Raw genomic sequence first — 12,961 nt, 5'->3', positions numbered from 1 at the left:
TTCTACAAAAATACAGAGTTTTTTTCTGCTAATAGTTAGGCATATTACTGCCCTCATCAGTGCATACCGCATACGTACATCCAAGTATTGTACCATCTAGTACCTGTTAATCTGTAAAGGGCCTACATACTGTTCAAGGACAGCCGTAAGTAATCACCTGCTGCTGTTCTAGACAAATACTGTTTAAAGAGTAGTGTAGCGTATTGTAATACCCTCATATACGCACTATCAGGCAGAGAAGTGCCAGGACATGCACAGAGGAGTGGCAGAGGCCTAAATACTTCAGGCAAAGTTGGCAGCAGACTTGGGGCGAGTGGCAGCAGGAGTCGCAGCGAGAGGCCTGAGCTCCCGTATCGGCTAGCGGTCGTGTCTCCACCAGCAACCCATCTGTCGTCGTCGATTGGTTAACACGCTCATCCACATCATCACAAGTGACATCTGACACCCCCAGTCAACAGTCGGTGGGTTCCTCAGACACAACCCTCAGTTGGCATGGCCCGGGAGCAGTCCGTGTCCTCCCATTGCCTTTGTCCTTTGCTGTTCCCTCTCCTAAAGAAGTATCTTATGCTGTGGGTTCAGCTCCACTATTTACTGAGGACAATCCAATAGAGGACAGTCAGCAGCTACTGGACAGCCAAGAAGGGGAGGAGACATGCGCCGCTTGCTCAGCTAGGCGGCCAAGTAGTGATGCGGAGAGTGACGTGGGAGGTGGTGTTGCAAGTGTTCAGGGTCCTGAAGCAGACACTGTTGGGGAACCTGAGGAGGACATCAGTGACGTGCACACAGCTGTTGATGATGATGAAGCCGATCGCAATTGGGAGCCGGGTGCAGAAGGGACTTCATCATCATCAGGAGAAGAGAGTTGCAGGTTGCCCTTTAGTCAGCAAGGCGGTAGCACGGTTGGCAGTCAGCGTGGTGGCAGTAGTGGAAATTCAGGAGCCAAACGTGCCCGGGGGAGACCACCTGCTTCGCGGCAGCCTACCTTTTCGGGAGGTAGTGGAACAGGGGTTCCTGGAGACGGCGCCAGTAGCAGTCAATTAGTGCGGACTGCGGGTGGGAAAATCAGCTATTCGGCGGTGTGGACGTTTTTCATAAGGCATCCGGAGGAGGTTCACGTAGCCACATGCAAGATCTGTCGGCAGAAGGTGAAGCGTGGCCAGGGTCCCAATGTCGGCACCACGGCCCTGCGTCAACACATGCTTCGCCACCATAAAGCGGCCTGGGAGAACCGTGGTTCTGATGTAGTGGTCCGGCCTGCTGCATCACCCTGTGGCTATCCGCACCCTCCTTCATCCAGCCAAGGGCTCCACCACCTCAGCCGAAGGGAGATGTGTGTCAAACCCTCCTTCTGTCGCTTCTGCTTCTCCCGCTTTTAGTCAGCCATTCCGCCAACAATCCATCGGCGAAGCCATGTCCAAGAGACAACAGTATGCGCCCACTCATCCAACGGCGCAGAAGTTGAATGTGCTCCTGTCCAAGTTGCTGGTGTTGCAGTCCCTCCTTTTTCAAGTGGTGGACTCTGCACCTTTAAGAGAATTAATGGCTTGTGCCGAGCCGAGGTGGAGCGTCCCAAGCCGTCATTTCTTTGCGAAGAAGGCAGTATCACCCCTGCATAAGTTTGTACAAGAGAAGGTGGGCCAGTCCTTGAGCCTGTCGGTGTGTTCAAAAGTGTACGGCAGTGCCGACGTGTGGAGCTGTAACTACGGGCAGGGACAATACTTGTATTTTATGGCTCACTGGGTAAATGTGGTTCCTGCACAGCCACAACAGCAACTTGGACAGGTCACACCGCTTCCTCCTCCACGCTCTCGCTCACAGGCAGTTGATCCTGTTACAGTGTGCGACGCTGCCTCCTCATCCTCCACGTGTCCTCGGCCTCCACTGCACGGCCAAATCTCGGTGGCCCTGTAGGGCACGGCGGTGTCAAGCTGTTCTTCACGTGGTTTGCCTTGCCTCGGAGTCACACGGGAGGAACTGCTAAAGTTCATTCGTAAAGAAATCCGAGTATGGCTTACTCCACGAAATCTGGAAATGGGAACCATGGTGACCGACAACGGGAAGAACATCGTGTCCGCGCTGCGACAAGGAAGTGTGAAACATGCGCCCTGCATGGCACACGTGTTGAATCTGGTTGTCAAGTGCTTCCTCAAGTCTTCACCCCATTTGCAAAACATCCTGAAAATGGCAAGGAGACTGTGCATGCAATTCAGCCACTCGTACACCGCCAAGCACACCTTCCTTGAGCTGCAGCGTCAGAACGGTATCCCACAACATAGTCTTATTTGTGACATTGCCACACGTTGGAATTCCACCCTCCATATGTTGGACAGACTATACGAACAAAGAAAAGCCATCACCGATTTCTTGATGATCCAAGCAGATAGGAGTACTCCCCTGTGTAACTTCAATGTGAACCAGTGGCAACTCATACGTGACACCTGCCGTTTGCTGAGGCCCTTTGAGGAAGCCACATTATTTGTGAGTCGCCTGGATTACGCCATGAACGACGTAATTCCACTCCTACATTTCCTACAACAAATGATTTAAACCATGGCTGGTCACGGCAATGGAGACGTTGCGCCTACATCTACAGGCTACATGGGCCCTGTGGGGGCTGAACTGGAGGAGGAGGATGATGAGGGGCAGAGCGGAGCACAGTTTAGGTTGGATGAGATGGCCGGTGTTTCTAGTCTTCGGACAGGAGAGGAGGAGCAGGAGCAGCCAGAGGAGCTGGAGAGTTATGAGGAAGTTGAGACAGAGGACCCAGACACACCGTGGCAGTATGCAGTGGAGATGGAGGCAGGTAGTCCCTCCGAGTCACTGGCGCAAATGGCACGATGCATGCTCAGTTGCTTGCGTAGTGACCCCCGAATTGTCAAAATTCATCAGCGGGATGAGTTCTGGATCTCCACCTTATTAGACCCTCGCTACCGTCCCAAAATGGGGGCCTTTTTTACACCCACTGAGAGGGAGGACAAACTGACCTACTACAGAGAATGTCTACGTAGTCAGTTGGCTGATGCCTATCGGCCACATGGTCCATCCACTCGCAGGTCTGACTCGGGGGGCCCTCTGCGCTCACCTTCCACTGCCATGGCTGCTGGGGAGGGGAGGGGTGGCAGGAGCAGTACCAGCTCAATCAGCAGCAGCCTGAGTCTACAGTCGCTGATGAGCAGCTTTCTTCACCCGCATAGTGAAGCAACTCATCAGCAGCAGGTAGACATGGAGCAGGATCTGAACCAGCAGGTGGTGGCATACCTTGACATGGCCATGCCAACAACCATTGAAGATCCGCTGGACTTCTGGGCAGCCAAACTTGATTTATGGCCTCAACTAGCAGAGTTTGCCCTGGAAAAGCTGTCCTGCCCGGCCAGTAGTGTGCCATCAGAGCGGGTGTTTAGTGCGGCCGGGGCCATAGTCACCCCAAGGCGAACTTGTCTGTCCCCTAAAAATGTGGAGAGATTTGTCAAGATGAATCAGGGATGGATCAGCCAGGATTTCCAGCCACCAATGCCAGATGGCTTGGAGTAGATTGACCATGCTCCTACAACAAAAATTTCTCAATTATGGTTGGTTATGAAACCCTCTGGGGCAGACCTGGGCATTGTATGGCCCGCTTGCCATATACGGCCGTTTTATTGGCTCTGACCGGCCCGCGCTGACTGCGAGAACAACTGTGCTGCCTAATCTGGGGGACATCTATGCTGCCTAATCTGTGGGACATCTATGCTGCCTAATCTGGGGGACAAGTATGCTCCTAATCTGGGGGACAACTATGCTCCTAATCTGGGGGACATCTATGCTGCCTAATCTGGGGGACATCTATGCTGCCTAATCTGGGGGACATCTATGCTGCCTAATCTGGGGGACAACTATGCTCCTAATCTGGGGGACAGCTATGCTCCAAATCTGGGGGACATCTATGCTGCCTAATCTGGGGGACAACTATGCTCCTAATCTGGGAGACATCTATGCTGCCTAATCATGGGGACAACTATGCTCCTAATCTGGGGGACATCTATGCTGCCTAATCTGGGGGACAAGTATGCTCCTAATCTGGGGGACATCTATGCTGCCTAATCTGGGGGACATCTATGCTACCTAATCTGGGGGACATCTATGCTCCTAATCTGGGGGACAACTATGCTCCTAATCTGGGGGACATCTATGATGCCTAATCTGGGGGACAAGTATGCTCCTAATCTGGGGGACAACTATGCTCCTAATCTGGGGGACATCTATGCTGCTTTATCTGGGGGACAACTATGCTCCTAATATGGGGGAAACTGATGCTTCTGGCCTTGGGCCTATAATTTTTTGAAGTTTAGCAGTAGCTAAATACATGCTTAATGTAAATGTCAACATTGATCTTTAAATGTAAGGGGTTATGAAACCCTCTTGGGTACTGCGAATGACTGCTCCAGAATCATTCCGTGTCTTTCAGGAACTACTTGCCTCCTTGGCGCCTCGGGCCTTGGGCCTATAATTTTTTGAAGTTTAGCAGTAGCTAAATACATGCTTAATGCAAATGTCAACATTGATCTTTAAATGTAAGAGGTTATGAAACCCTCTTGGGTACTGCGAATGACTGCTCCAGAATCATTCTGTGTCTTTCAGGAACTACTTGCCTCCCTGGCGCCTCAGGCCTTGGGCCTATAATTTTTTGAAGTTTAGCAGTAGCTAAATACATGCTTAAAGGGGTACTCCGCCCATGGCATCTTATCCCCTATCCAAAGGATAGGGGATAAGATGTCAGATTGCCGGGGTCCCACTGCTGGGGACCCCAGGGATCGCTGCTGCAGCACCCCGCTATCATTACTGCGCAGAGCGAGATCGCTCTGCACGTAATGACGGGCGATACAGGGGCCGGAGCAGCGTGACGTCATGGCTCCGCCCCTCATGACATCACGGCCCGTCCCCTTAATGCAAGTCTATGGCAGGGGGCGTGACGACCGCCACGACCCCTTCCCATAGACTTGTATTGACGGGGGCGGGCCGTGACGTCACGAGGGGCGGAGCCGTGATGTAACAATGCTCCGGCCCCTGTATTGCCCGTCATTACATGCAGAGCGATCTCGCTCTGTGCAGTAATGATAGCGGGGTGCTGCAGCAGCGATCCCGGGGGTCCCCAGCAGCGGGACCCCGGCGATCTGACATATTATCCCCTATCCTTTGGATAGGGGATAAGATGTCTAGGGGCGGAGTACCCCTTTAATGCAAATGTCAACATTGATCTTTAAATGTAAGGGGTTATGAAACCCTCTTGGGTACTGCGAATGACTGCTCTAGAATCATTCTGTGTCTTTCAGGAACTACTTGCCTCCTTGGTGCCTCAGGCCTTGGGCCTATAATTTTTTGAAGTTTAGCAGTAGCTAAATACATGCTTAATGCAAATTTCAACAATGATCGTTAAATTCTCGGCGCTCTGCCAGGGCCTTCTCCTACCCCGCCGGGGCCGATCCGAGGACCTCACTAAACCATCCAATTGTTAGTAGAGACATGCGGTGTGTACAAGGGGCAGGGACTTAATGAACCCTAGCTTATGACCCGCACTTAGTTGTTATTCTTCTTTCCTGGCAAAAATGATCCCTATCGCCAACGGGAGGCGGGTGCAGAAGGGGCTTAATCATCATCAGGAGAAGAGAGTTGCAGGTTGGCAGTCAGCGTGGTGTGGCAGTAGTGGAATTCAGGAGACAAATGTGCCCGGGGGAGACCACCTGCTTTGAGGCAGCTTACCTTTCAGAGAGGTAGTGGGTTACCCACACCTGTCGGTGAAAGATAGAGACACGCTAATCTGTTCAGTGGAGCGCTAGTGCGGCCCAGACATCTGAGGCCATAACACACCTGTTATTGCTCGATCTCGCAATTGATTGTGCAATGCAAGGGGTTATTAAAGCCTCTTGGGTACTGCTGAGACCTACTCCTGACTTCTCCTGGTGCAATGTATGGGGTAATTAAACACTCTTGGGTAGTGTTATTTTTAAATTTACTGATAATTTTATCAGTAATAAAATTGAATTTTGCAGAATGCTAACCGTTACACAACGGAACGCTTGTTGCGTGTGATTTTTTAATGAAAATAAAAATAAAAAAACACGGAGAGGGATTAACTCTGCTTAATCATTTTTGGCGAAAAAACTCCTTTGGTGATCTGATCTTTTGGAGACAGATGCGCTTACACACATATGTCATAATTTTTTTTTTTTTTATTCAAACATTGTGTGGTTTATTATTTTTGAGAAGAAAGTCTTTGGGTGGTCCACCGTCCGGCATTATAGAGTCTTCTGAACTGTTGGATATGTGCTTGTTTTTATACAAAGGTATAAAAAAAATTAAAAAATTATACAATTTTGTTGATTTTGGGGGGGATTGTGAAGCCCTGTGTGTACTGGTGCATCAGCCAATTCCAGGCTGTCACGATGCCGGCTGGCAGGTAGTGGACCCTCTGTGCCAGAGAGGGATTGGCGTGGACCGTGCTAGTGGACCGGTTCTAAGCCACTACTGGTTTTCACCAGAGCCCGCCGCAAAGCGGGATGGTCTTGCTGCGGCGGTAGTGACCAGGTCGTATCCACTAGCAACGGCTCACCTCTCTGGCTGCTGAAGATAGGCGCGGTACAAGGGAGTAGGCAGAAGCAAGGTCGGACGTAGCAGAAGGTCGGGGCAGGCAGCAAGGATCGTAGTCAGGGGCAACGGCAGAAGGTCTGGAAACACAGGCAAGGAACACACAAGGAACGCTTTCACTGGCACTAAGGCAACAAGATCCGGCAAGGGAGTGCAAGGGAAGTGAGGTAATATAGGGAAGTGCACAGGTGATTACCCTAATTGGAACCACTGCGCCAATCAGCGGCGCAGTGGCCCTTTAAATCGCAGAGCCCCGGCGCGCGCGCGCCCTAGGGAGCGGGGCCGCGCGCGCCGGGACAGAACAGACGGGGAGCGAGTCAGGTAGGGGAGCCGGGGTGCGCATCGCGAGCGGGCGCTACCCGCATCGCGAATCGCATCCCGGCTGGCAGCGGGATCGCAGCGCCCCGGGTCAGAGGACGTGACCGGAGCGCTGCAGCGGAGGGAGTGAAGCAAGCGCTCCGGGGAGGAGCGGGGACCCGGAGCGCTCGGCGTAACAGTACCCCCCCCCTTGGGTCTCCCCCTCTTCTTGGAGCCTGAGAATCTGAGGAGCAGACTTTTGTCAAGGATGTTGTCCTCAGGTTCCCAGGATCTCTCTTCAGGACCACAACCCTCCCAGTCTACTAAAAAAAATTTTTTCCCTCTGACCTTTTTGGCAGCCAAAATTTCCTTGACCGAGAAGACGTCCGAGGAGCCGGAAACAGGAGTGGGAGGAACAGATTTGGGAGAAAAACGGTTGAGGATGAGTGGTTTGAGAAGAGAGACGTGAAAGGCATTAGGGATACGAAGAGAAGGAGGAAGAAGAAGTTTATAAGAGACAGGATTAATTTGACACAAAATTTTGAAAGGACCAAGATAGCGTGGTCCCAACTTGTAGCTAGGGACACGGAAGCGGACATATTTAGCGGAGAGCCATACCTTGTCTCCAGGGGAAAAAACGGGGGGAGCTCTTCTTTTCTTATCCGCGAACCTCTTCATGCGTGAAGAAGCCTGTAAGAGAGAATTTTGGGTCTCTCTCCATATAATGGAAAGGTCACGAGAAATTTCATCCACAGCGGGCAGACCAGAGGGCAAGGGGGTAGGGAGGGGGGGAAGAGGGTGACGGCCGTACACCACGAAAAATGGGGATTTGGAGGAAGATTCAGAGACCCTGAAGTTATACGAGAATTCGGCCCATGGAAGGAGATCTGCCCAGTCATCCTGGCGGGAGGAAACAAAATGTCGCAAATAATCACCCAAGATCTGGTTAATTCTTTCTACTTGTCCATTGGATTGAGGATGATATGCAGAGGAAAAATTTAATTTAATCTTGAGTTGTTTACAGAGAGCCCTCCAGAATTTAGACACGAATTGGACACCTCTATCCGAGACAATCTGCGTAGGCAACCCGTGAAGACGAAAAATGTGTACAAAAAATTGTTTAGCCAACTGAGGCGCAGAAGGAAGACCAGGAAGAGGGATGAAATGTGCCATTTTGGAGAATCGATCAACGACCACCCAAATAACAGTGTTGCCACGGGAAGGGGGTAAATCAGTAATAAAATCCATACCAATCAGAGACCAAGGCTGTTCGGGGACAGGCAGAGGATGAAGAAAACCAGCGGGCTTCTGGCGAGGAGTCTTATCCCGGGCACAGATAGTGCAGGCTCGCACAAAGTCCCCAACATCCGTCTCCAGAGTCGGCCACCAATAGAAGCGGGAGATGAGTTGCACAGATTTCTTGATGCCCGCATGACCTGCGAGATGGGAGGAGTGACCCCATTTGAGGATTCCGAGGCGTTGGCGTGGAGAAACAAAGGTCTTTCCTGGAGGAGTCTGCCTGATGGAGGCAGGAGAAGTGGAGATCAGGCAGTCAGGTGGAATGATGTGTTGCGGAGGGAGATCAACTTCTGAGGCATCCGAGGAACGAGAGAGAGCATCGGCCCTAATGTTCTTATCGGCAGGACGAAAGTGAATCTCAAAATTAAATCGGGCAAAGAACAGAGACCACCGGGCCTGGCGAGGATTCAGCCGTTGGGCAGACTGGAGGTAGGAGAGGTTCTTGTGGTCGGTGTAGATAATAACAGGAAATCTTGATCCCTCCAGCAGATGCCTCCATTCCTCAAGTGCTAATTTAATGGCTAAAAGCTCTCGATCCCCGATGGAGTAGTTCCTCTCCGCTGGAGAGAAGGTCCTAGAGAAAAAACCACAAGTGACAGCATGCCCGGAAGAATTTTTTTGTAGAAGAACAGCTCCAGCTCCCACTGAGGAGGCATCAACCTCCAATAGGAAGGGTTTGGAAGGGTCAGGTCTGGAGAGCACGGGAGCTGAAGAAAAGGCAGACTTGAGTCGTTTAAAGGCGTCTTCTGCTTGAGGAGGCCAGGACTTGGGATCAGCATTTTTTTTGGTTAAAGCCACGATAGGAGCCACAATGGTAGAAAAATGTGGAATAAATTGCCTGTAATAATTGGCGAACCCCAAAAAGCGTTGGATAGCACGGAGTCCGGAGGGGCGTGGCCAATCTAAGACGGCAGAGAGTTTGTCTGGATCCATCTGTAGTCCCTGGCCAGAGACCAAATATCCTAGAAAAGGAAGAGATTGGCATTCAAACAGACATTTCTCAATTTTGGCATAGAGTTGGTTGTCACGAAGTCTCTGAAGAACCATACGGACATGCTGGCGGTGTTCTTCTAGATTGGCAGAAAAAATTAGGATATCGTCCAGATATACAACAACACAGGAGTATAACAGATCACGAAAAATTTCATTGACAAAGTCTTGGAAGACGGCAGGGGCATTGCACAGTCCAAAGGGCATGACCAGATACTCAAAGTGTCCATCTCTGGTGTTAAATGCCGTTTTCCACTCGTCCCCCTCTCTGATGCGGATGAGGTTATAGGCGCCTCTTAAGTCCAATTTAGTGAAGATGTGGGCACCTTGGAGGCGATCAAAGAGTTCAGAGATGAGGGGTAAGGGGTAGCGGTTCTTAACCGTGATTTTATTAAGACCGCGGTAGTCAATGCAAGGACGTAGGGAGCCATCTTTTTTGGACACAAAGAAAAATCCGGCTCCGGCAGGAGAGGAGGATTTACGGATAAAGCCCTTTTTTAGATTCTCCTGGACGTATTCGGACATGGCAAGAGTCTCCGGGGCAGAGAGAGGATAAATTCTGCCCCGGGGTGGAGTAGTGCCCGGGAGGAGGTCGATAGGGCAATCATAAGGCCTGTGAGGAGGTAGAGTCTCAGCTTGTTTTTTGCAGAAAACATCCGCGAAGTCCATATAGGCCTTAGGGAGACCGGTTACTGGAGGAACCACAGAGTTACGGCAAGGGTTACTGGGAACCGGTTTTAGACAGTTCTTGGAACAAGAGGACCCCCAACTCTTGATCTCCCCAGTGGACCAATCCAGGGTTGGGGAATGAAGTTGAAGCCAGGGAAGTCCAAGGAGAATTTCTGAGGTGCAATTGGGGAGGACCAAAAGTTCAATCCTCTCATGATGAGCTCCGATGCTCATAAGAAGGGGCTCCGTGCGGAAACGTATGGTACAGTCCAATCTTTCATTATTTACACAATTGATGTAGAGGGGTCTGGCAAGACTGGTCACCGGGATGTTGAACCTGTAGACGAGAGAGGCCAAAATAAAATTTCCTGCAGATCCAGAGTCCAAGAAGGCCACCGTAGAGAAGGAGAAGGCAGAGGCAGACATCCGCACAGGCACAGTAAGACGTGGAGAAGCAGAGAAGACATCAAGGACTGTCTCACCTTTGTGCGGAGTCAGCGTACGTCTTTCCAGGCGGGGAGGACGGATAGGACAATCCCTCAGGAAGTGTTCGGTACTAGCACAGTACAGGCAGAGGTTCTCCATACGGCGTCGTGTCCTCTCTTGAGGTGTCAGGCGAGACCGGTCGACCTGCATAGCCTCCACGGCGGGAGGCACAGGAACAGATTGCAGGGGACCAGAGGAGAGAGGAGCCGAGGAGACGAAACGCCTCGTGCGAACAGAGTCCATATCTTGGCGGAGTTCCTGACGCCTTTCAGAAAAACGCATGTCAATGCGAGTGGCTAGGTGAATAAGTTCATGTAGAATAGCAGGAATTTCTCGTGCGGCCAGAACATCTTTAATGTTGCTGGATAGGCCTTTTTTGAAGGTCGCGCAGAGGGCCTCATTATTCCAGGACAATTCTGAAGCAAGTGTACGGAACTGTACGGCATACTCGCCAACGGAAGAATTACCCTGGACCAGGTTCAACAGGGCAGTCTCAGCAGAAGAGGCTCGGGCAGGTTCCTCAAAGACACTTCGGATTTCCGAGAAGAAGGAGTGTACAGAGGCAGTGACGGGGTCATTGCGGTCCCAGAGCGGTGTGGCCCATGACAGGGCTTTTCCGGACAGAAGACTGACTACGAAAGCCACCTTAGACCTTTCAGTGGGAAACAGGTCCGACATCATCTCCAGATGCAGGGAACATTGGGAAAGAAAGCCACGGCAAAACTTAGAGTCCCCATCAAATTTATCCGGCAAGGATAAGCGTATCCCAGGAGCGGCCACTCGCTGCAGAGGAGGTGCAGGAGCTGGCGGAGGAGATGACTGCTGAAGCTGTGGTAGTAACTGTTGTAGCATAACGGTCAGTTGAGACAGCTGTTGGCCTTGTTGCGCTATCTGTTGTGACTGCTGGGCGACCACCGTGGTGAGGTCAGCGACAACTGGCAGAGGAACTTCAGCGGGATCCATGGCCGGATCTACTGTCACGATGCCGGCTGGCAGGTAGTGGACCCTCTGTGCCAGAGAGGGATTGGCGTGGACCGTGCTAGTGGACCGGTTCTAAGCCACTACTGGTTTTCACCAGAGCCCGCCGCAAAGCGGGATGGTCTTGCTGCGGCGGTAGTGACCAGGTCGTATCCACTAGCAACGGCTCACCTCTCTGGCTGCTGAAGATAGGCGCGGTACAAGGGAGTAGGCAGAAGCAAGGTCGGACGTAGCAGAAGGTCGGGGCAGGCAGCAAGGATCGTAGTCAGGGGCAACGGCAGAAGGTCTGGAAACACAGGCAAGGAACACACAAGGAACGCTTTCACTGGCACTAAGGCAACAAGATCCGGCAAGGGAGTGCAAGGGAAGTGAGGTAATATAGGGAAGTGCACAGGTGATTACCCTAATTGGAACCACTGCGCCAATCAGCGGCGCAGTGGCCCTTTAAATCGCAGAGACCCGGCGCGCGCGCGCCCTAGGGAGCGGGGCCGCGCGCGCCGGGACAGAACAGACGGGGAGCGAGTCAGGTAGGGGAGCCGGGGTGCGCATCGCGAGCGGGCGCTACCCGCATCGCGAATCGCATCCCGGCTGGCAGCGGGATCGCAGCGCCCCGGGTCAGAGGACGTGACCGGAGCGCTGCAGCGGAGGGAGTGAAGCGAGCGCTCCGGGGAGGAGCGGGGACCCGGAGCGCTCGGCGTAACACAGGCTTTGTCCTTGAGCCAATATATGGGTTACTGATGCCGCTGTGGTGGGGCCTGGGTCTGGTAATTTCACATTTTCTCATAGGTAGCACCCGCTATCCAAATTCTTTTAAAAAAAATTCTAAAATTGTGGTGTTTTTTGGGGGGGGGATTGTGAAGCCCTGGTGTGTACTCGTGCATCAAGCAACTCCAGGATGTGTCATTCAGGCAATATATGGGTTTCTGATGCTGGGCCTGGGTCTGGGAATTTCAAATTTTCTCATAGGTAGCACCCGCTATCCAAAATCTTCGGTTTAAATTTCTTAATTCATCTTTTAAACTTAGGGATTGTGAAGGCCTAGTGCCTACTCATGTTACTCTCAACTCCGGGCTGTTCCATTCATCCACTATATGGTCTCCTCATGCTGCCAAAACCTCCACGCTGTGTCATTCAGCCACTATATGGTCTCCTCATGCTGACAACATGTCCATGCTGTGTCATTCAGCCACTATATGGTGTCCTCATGCTGCCAACACCTCCACACTGTGCCATTCAGCCACTATATGGTCTCCTCATGCTGACAACCTGTCCATGCTGTGTCATTCAGCCACTATATGGTGTCCTCATGCTTCAGCTTCATCCAAGCTGTGTCATTCAGCCACTATATGGTGTCCTCATGCTGCCAACACCTCCACGCTGTGTCATTCAGCCACTATATGGTCTCCTCATGCTGCCAACACATCCACGCTGTGTCAGTCAGCCACTATATGGTGTCCTCATGCTGCCAGCACCTCCACGCTGGGCCATTCAGCCACTATATGGTCTCCTCATGCTGCCAACACATCCACGCTGTGTCAGTCAGCCACTATATGGTGTCCTCATGCTGCCAACACCTCCACGCTGTGTCATTTAGCCACTATATGGTGTCCTCATGCTGCCA

The sequence above is a fragment of the Hyla sarda genome, chromosome 5 (genome assembly GCF_029499605.1).
Source record: "Hyla sarda isolate aHylSar1 chromosome 5, aHylSar1.hap1, whole genome shotgun sequence".
Lineage (NCBI taxonomy): Eukaryota > Metazoa > Chordata > Amphibia > Anura > Hylidae > Hyla > Hyla sarda.
The sequence above is the reverse complement of the archived record's forward strand: the minus strand, read 5'-3'. Positions refer to the sequence as shown.